Below are 8,329 nucleotides of genomic sequence, written 5' to 3'. Positions count from 1 at the left end.
CCGAACTGTTGTCAATGGTGCCCACAAGAAGAGTTGTAGTGTGTATTTATGTACATTTGATGTCATATAGTCTTACGAAGACTCTTGCTTGTTTATTAATAAAAGTTGAAACGTTCATTCAATCTTCCTTGTTTGAAGCTAAACAAACTAAACAACTTACGAAGAGACAAATGTTGATTTGCATGAACAAACTCTTCATAGTTTGCTTAAAACGATATATTTGCAATATAAGGGTCAAAGGACTATTGACCCCAGTATGATTGTTAAAAGAATCTATGATGTGTGGTTATGAGGCATTAAGAGCTGGAGACTCTATAGCTCTTCTACGTATCTTCCGAAGGTACTGAATTGACCAGTGCACTTCTAGAGACAAGATAAGAACAAACCATTTAACTTCTTATGTCTCGAAGTCACTACGTATGAATTGCATCGTGCTTATCTTAATCCTGAAATGAGACATGTCATTTCACAACTTAGTATTCTCATTTGAGAAAGTCAGAGTTCGGACTCACTATGTGATTCCGAACAAGGCCTATTGGTGAAGTACTAAGTTGTGAGAATATCATGAGTAACTTTGTGAAGTTCTCATAGATATGGAATTCATGTACAAGATTGCTGAAATGCAATGTATATCACCTCATGCTTTGTTCCTTGGAGTGTGAATAAATGAACTGGCCAGTGTCCAAATTGAGTCCTGACTCTTTTGGATGAAACAATGTGACTTGTTAGCTCCTCGTCAATACATTGTTTCTAACTTATTCACAAGCGACAAAGGAGTTGAGGAAATAACAGCTAGAAGGGTAAAATGGTAATTTTGTAAATCCCGACTAGCTGATGATATTCATGAAGGGTAAACACTGATAATATTCTGTGGATCCACTCATTACAATTAGGTTGAATTCTTGAGTAGAAAATAAATTCATTTGAACCGAGAGATTTTCAGTGTCAACTCTTTAGTGGAGTCAGTTGACATTAAGCTAAACTTGGAAAAGGTTTGTGAACTTTTGAGTCCAAGTATTTTAGCTCAAGCTTTGTTCATTTGGATCCATGAGGTCACTGTCACGAATCACATCGATTAGGAATAGTTAAACTGGAAGCTAAGTCAAAACAAGAACGAAAATAGTCAAAAGGGTATTTTTGTCTTTTGAGACAAAGGATGAAATGAATGTCAATAAATTTTTTGACAAGTTCATTTGATGACTTAATATCACTAGGCCATGACTTGATCATTGGGCCTTGTGAATTAATTTTATTTCATAAGAATTTTATTGAAAATTCTTAATGGGCTTTTCTCATGTTGTCATGAACAAATGAAGAAGCTTCTAGAAGCTCCTTCTAGAGACATAATGGGCGCCCAACATACCCATAGGAAGAGAGAATATTTTGTGCATAAATGTATCAAGATACTTGCCAAAAGAAAAAGAGGAAACAAATTTCCCCTAAGAGGAAATGAGGTAGGCGCCCAAGAGAGAGACAAAAGGCAAGGCATGGAACAAAATAGGAAACAAATCCAAGGCTTAATGAAGCCTACCTTGGCCGAGTATGTCATAGAGGAAAAGAGGAAATTGGCTCATGAATATGTGATATTCTATAGAAGAGGAAACTACCTTATTGAAGGTAAGACCTCTCCTATAAATAGGAGCCTCATTCTTCTCATTTTTCTCATTCCACACAAGTTAGAGATTGAGAGACTCTCTCTCTAGACATTGTGGCCGCCCCTCTCCTCTCTCTCTCCGTAGTTTATTTTCGATTTTTTGTTTTGGCACCTAGGTCCTCATTTGACCTAGTGTTTAGCTCTGCGACTTCAAGACTCGTTCTTAAGTCGTAGTGTTTAAAAGTACCCACTCACTAATTCCTTTATTTCGAGTGATTTAGTGATAGAAACTTTCGTGGTTGCTCGAGGTGCCGAGGAAAGAAAGAGAGGCGTGCTGCGAGGGGAGACGAGCGTTGCGAACTTTCCAAAAGCTTCTCAAAGTTCAAGCTTCAAGAAAGGTTAGTAAACTTCTTAGCTCATAATAGTTTTTATTTATATGTACTTGCTCTTTGTCTAGGTTAGTAAAAAACTGGTTTTACTTGAAAAGAAATTTTTTAAAATTCCGCCGCTTTGCGAAGCGTTAAACTTTTTCTTAAACCCTAGATCAATTCCAACAAATGGTATCAGAGCTATGGTCAAAGATATGCATGTACATGTATTTAAAAATTATGAGCTTGAAAATCGGTTTCGAAAGTTTACTAATTTTGTGACAAGTTAGAATTTTTATCTTAGATTTTTTTTAATTTATTGCTCTTGCCTTTAAATTAAAAATCATGTTGATTTTCTATGAGTTTGGGATGATATTAAAACACATTAGAATCAGTTCTAAAAGTTTTTAATTTTTTATATTAAAAAACTTGTTTTAAAGGTTTGAGATTTTTCGAGTAAATTTTGTGACTAGTTATATTGTCTTGCTAGTTTCTTTTATTTACTTGAATCGTTTTATGCATGTTGTTATTTCTTTTATACCATGTTATTACCCTGCTAATAAAACACAAATAAAAGCTTTAACAACATCCTAAAACGTTCCGTTACATTCGATTTTTTTTCGCACATAAAAAGGACCAAGCTTTAATTATTTCTTTTTCTTCGAGCTGGAGTAAAACCCGCAGTAAAAGTGGCATAACTCTCTGCTCAGAAATTGAAATTTTATGATTCTTGTATCAAATTAAAGCTCTGTCTGTTCTCTGTCCAATGCCACCAGTTTCAGGTCAAAAGGACATCGGAGCCGCCAGTTATGGCGATTTTACTCTGAGGTGCGCGGCTGTTCGGAAACTCCAGTTTTTTAGAATTCCGGATTTTCAGCCCCACTACCATGAGTCATAGAACTCTAATGAGAAAAATTTCTTGAGCAAAAATGTTTTTCATAAGATTATAAACTTGATGTGTAAGATTAAAATGTTTTGATTTTTGAAAGTTTAATTGAAATTGATTTTTTACAAAACTAGTTTGAATTTTGAAAAACCGTTTTCACTTTCAAACTTGAAAAATATTTTGTCATCCAAATCAAATAAATTTTCAAAATGTTTTCAAAACTATATCTATATCACATATGTTCAAAATCTATATGCTCTTGAAAATTTGAGTGGGAGGTCTCCTTGTAGACAAGCCGAGAAATAAAAAGATGTGTAATCTCAAACTTTCAAGTGTTCGAGTGAGTTGAAATTCACACTTCCCTCACGAAATAGAAAATAGGAAAAGATCGAGTATGTCCCTTGTGCCTTTATGCACTGACACTGCTCTGAACATGTCGATCTAGGATTCTTTTCTAGTTGTCCGTTCTGTCGCTCTCTAACTAGGAAATTTGTTTCCGAACTTATAAGAGTCGATGAACCAACTCCAAAAACTAAGTGGGAGGGTTATACTTGTTGTTTGTAACCCACGATCCCCAACACTAATGAAAGAAGCAATTAACGTGGGACTAAGAGCCGCTCTTGCGACCCTCTCTTAAATGGGAGTACTCCAAGGCGTTCTTGCTTCGATCATTGCTCAATGAGCTACGTCCGAGAGTGAGACGATGATGACAAGGCCTCCCCTTCGGGGATTGTTTTTCAAAGTTGACCTTTTGGACTAAGTGGTTGGTTGCACACTTATGCTCAATCCCTAGTAATCCTCCCTTGAGGCTCTTCGAAAGGATGTGAGTGATCAAACTAATTTAAAAGGTGGCTAGTCAAAATTGATGTATTGACATCTTGGCTAAGCATTAATGATGTGTCATTTACTTATAAATGGAGATTTTTTGCGGCCTTCTCTTGAGGGAGTAAATTATCGTTTGGTTTATAACACCTTTGGATTTTATCAAGTCTTAAATCAAACTTAAATCCTAAACCAAAGACTAAATCATAAACTTGTTTCAACTTATATAAGCAACATGTCTCGTAAACATCCCTCAATCATCCTTTCCTCGAACAAACTCGAAACCCAGAACTACGTAGATTCGAAACATAACCTCGACATAATCCTTACCAAGCACAAATGGGTACTCACCACCCCGTGTCCTCCTCAGACGAATAATGATTCAACTCAAGAGGACAAAGACGCCTTCGCGGCCTGGCTCTGCTCCGATGAGATTGTGAGATGCTATATCTTAGCATCAATGAACAATGTGTTGCAACAACAACATCGTGACATCGAGACTGCCGCTGACATGCTCACCAATCTCCATGAGATGTTTGGAGGGCAAAGACGTCAAGCAAGGCAAAAAAGCAGTCCGACAATTTATGAACTGTCGCATGAAGGCTAGGACTCCTGTTGGAGACTTTATGATATTGATCATTAGTCATCTGAGTAAAATGGAAATCCTAGGATCTGAGATTGATGGGAAGAATGTCATAGATGTGATCTTAGAAACTCTCCCCACATCTCTTGATACCTCCAAGATGAACTACTCCATTAACAAGCTAGAGTACACTGTTACCAAGCTTATGGAGGAACTTCACACTGCTGTAGGTCTCACTAAGAGAAAGAGCAATCAAGGAGAGGCACATGCTACTGAGCAAAAAGCTTCCGCCTCTGGAACTAAGAAGAGACCGCACAAGGCCAACAAAAAGATCTGTCCTACCTATCTCAAAGCAAATGAACATAGTATTGTACTAGTTACTGAAGCACGCTTAGTAGCTGATAATGTATCAACGTGGATTCTTGACTCCGCTGCTACTAACCATATTTGTTGTTCCTTGAATGGTTTTAAGAAAACCAAAAGATTAGAGGAAGGCGAGTTCTGTTTCAAATGGGGTGATGGGAGCCTGGTGTCTGCGAAGGCTGTGGGATCCGTGACGCTGTCTTTAAAAAACCGCACTTTAAACTTGAATAATGTTTATTTTGTTCCTACCTTTGGGAAGAACTTAATATCTGTTGCTCGTCTTCTTGAGCAAGATTATTGTTTAAAGTTCATTAAGAATGGAATTCGTATTTCGTTTCCTGATAATTCTTTTGTCACTGATGCATGTATGAAGAATGCTCTTTTCTACATCTATCCCACTCAACCTTCTCTTTTAGACACCGAAATAGATAATGATCTAATTAGGGAGCCAAAGAGGATCAAACTTTCTGAATCCTCCGATCTAACAAAATCAACATACCTATGGCACTTTAGACTTGGTCATATCAGTCTAGATAGGATTAAGAGACTTGTGGGGGACGGTCCACTCCAAGCCTCTGCAATAGGTTCACTACCTACTTATGAATCCTGCATAAAAGGAAAAATGACTAAGCGACATTTCTCCGATAAGGGTCGAAGAGCCACTGAGTTGCTGGAACTAGTACATTCTGATGTATGTGCTCCGCTCAACCAACATGCACGTGGAGGATACGAATACTTCGTTACCTTCACCGATGATTACTCACGATATGGGTTTGTCTATTTGCTCAAACACAAATCCGAGACCTTTAACGTATTTAAGGTCTTTAGGGCTTTAGTGGAAAAGCAAACTGGCAAAGTGATCAAAACCCTTCGATCTGATCGATGTGGTGAGTATATGTCTGGAGAGTTCGATGACTTTCTTAAAGAAGAAGGTATCGCTTCTCAGCTTACCGCACCTGGCACACCTCAACAAAACGAAGTGTTAGAGAGAAGAAACCGAACTCTTATGGAGATGGTTAGATCAATGATGAGTTACTCATCACTCCCTCTTTCCTTTTGGGGATATGCCCTCGAAACAGCCGCTTATATTCTGAACCAAGTTCCGTCCAAGACGGTTCCTGGTACTCCTTATGAACGATGGACTGGCCGTAAAGTGAATCTTGGCCGCATCAGAATTTAGGGTTGCCCTGCACACGTGCTAAGGCAAAAGACTAGCAAGTTGGCTAGTAGGTCAGAATTGTGCTTGTTTGTGGGATATCCAAACGAAACCAAGGGTTTCATCTTCTATAGTCCCGAGGACGATAAGACTTTTGTTAGCACGAATGCTCGTTTCCTTGAGGAGGACTTTATGAAGGATGCAAAACCTAGATGCAAAATTGTGCTTGAAGAAAAGTTGGGTGAGGAAGTTTCTACCTCATCTGTAAGAACTGTTCTTACCCCAACTGAAACACAACCTAACTCATCAGAATCTCGTCAAGTAGTACTTCGACGTAGTGGGAGGGCTACTCAAAAGCCTGACAGGTACAAGTCTTATGGAGACTCTCTCGTAGCCGTCTCTGACATGGATGATCCTGTTTCCTATAGCCAAGCGATGGCTTGTTCTGAATCAAACCTTTGGCTTGACGCCATGAAAGTTGAAATGCACTCGATGTATGTCAACAAAGTCTGGAAACTTGTAGACCTTCCTGAAGGGATTAAACCCGTAGGGTGTAAGTGGATATACAAGAAGAAAATGGGTCCTGATGGGAACGTCGAGACGTTCAAAGCACGACTTGTGGCGAAGGGTTATACCCAACAAGAAGGGATTGACTATGAAGAAACCTTCTCGCCAGTCGCGATGCTTAAATCCATCCGCATACTCCTATACATAGCTGCAGCTCTCGACTATGAGATCTGGCAAATGGATGTCAAGACAGCCTTCCTGAATGGCAATCTTGACGAGCGCATTTACATGGCTCAACCAGACGGTTTCATGGAAGAAGGTCAAGAGACCAAGGTTTGTGAGTTGCTTAAGTCCATTTATGGATTAAAGCAAGCATCTAGGTCATGGAATATTAGATTCGATGAAACTGTAAAGAGCTTCGGCTTTGAACAGTCAATAGATGAGCCTTGTGTTTACAAGTTAATACACGAAGGCAAAATTGTGTTTCTGGTGCTATATGTCGATGATATACTACTCATTGGTAATGACGTGGGTAAGGTATCTGAGGTTAAGGTCTGGCTGGCAAAGCAATTCGATATGAAGGATCTAGGAGAAGCCGCGTACATTCTGGGGATCCAAATCTTTCGAGATAGGAAAAACCGGACCCTATCGCTCTCTCAAGCATCTTATATTGATAAGGTGATGGATCGCTTCTCGATGCAAGACTCCAAGAAGGGTCTAACACCCTTTAGGCATGGAGTTTCACTCTCTAAGGACCAGTCTCCTAAGACTGCACAAGAGATTGAAGACATGAGGAAAATTCCTTACGCCTCTGCCGTAGGAAGCCTCATGTATGCTATGCTTTGCACTAGACCTGACATCTGTTTCGCCGTTGGCGTAGTTAGCCATTTCCAATCCAACCCTGGACCCGAGCACTGGATTGCTGTTAAGCATGTTCTTAAGTATCTTCGAAGAACTAGGAACTTGATGCTTACATACTCAGGTACTGACCTGACTATGACGGGATATACCGACTCCGATTTTCAAGCGGATAAGGATTCCAGGAAATCCACTTCGGGATCTGTGTTCATCCTTAATGGTCGAGCTGTTGTGTGGATGAGTATTAAGCAATCTTGCATTGCTGACTCCACAATGGAAGCAGAATATGTGGCTGCTTGTGAAGCATCCAAAGAGGCTGTATGGCTTAGAAAATTCCTTAAGTATTTGGAACTTGTTCCAAACGTCGACGAGCCCATGACCCTTTATTGTGATAATAGTGGGGCTGTCGCTAACTCAAAGGAACCTCGAAGCTATAAGCGCTCTAAGCATATTGAGATGAAATACCATTTGATTCGAGAGATCGCGCAGCGCGGAGACGTGGAGATGAAGTAGATCTCTAGAAGATCCATTCACCAAGGCCCTAGCGAACAAGGTCTTCGACCAACATCGAGAGGGATTAGGCATGAACGACTACACACATCTTCTTTGAGTCAAGTGGGAGTTTGTTGTCAATGGTGCCCACAAGAAGAGTTGTAGTGTGTATTTATGTACATTTGATGTCATATAGTCTTACGAAGACTCTTGCTTGTAACTGCTTATTTATTGATAAAAATTGAAACGTTCATTCAATCTTCCTTGTTTGAAGCTTTATGATAAAACCTTAGTCTTTAGTCCATAAACAAACTAAACAACTTACGAAGAGACAAATGTAGATTTGCATGAACAAACTCTTCGTAGTTTGCTTAAAACGATATATTCGCAATCTAATGGTCAAAGGACTATTGACCCTAGTATGATTGTTAGAAGAATCTATGATGTCTGGTTATGAGGCATTGAGAGTTGGAAACTCTATAGCTCTTCTAGGTATCTTCCGAAGGTACTGAATTGACCAGTGCACTTCTAGAGACAAGATAAGAACAAACCATTTAACCTCTTATGTCTCGAAGTCACTACGTATGAATTGCATCATGCTTACCTTAATCCTGAAATGAGACATGTCATTTCACACCTTAGTATTCTCATTTGAGAAATTCAGAGTTCGGACTCACTATGTGATTCCGAACAAGGCCTA

The sequence above is a fragment of the Urtica dioica genome, chromosome 4 (assembly GCF_054948205.1).
Source record: "Urtica dioica subsp. dioica isolate 48M chromosome 4, U.dioica_male_clone48M_v1_H2, whole genome shotgun sequence".
In the NCBI taxonomy this organism is placed as follows: domain Eukaryota; kingdom Viridiplantae; phylum Streptophyta; class Magnoliopsida; order Rosales; family Urticaceae; genus Urtica; species Urtica dioica.
The sequence above is the reverse complement of the archived record's forward strand: the minus strand, read 5'-3'. Positions refer to the sequence as shown.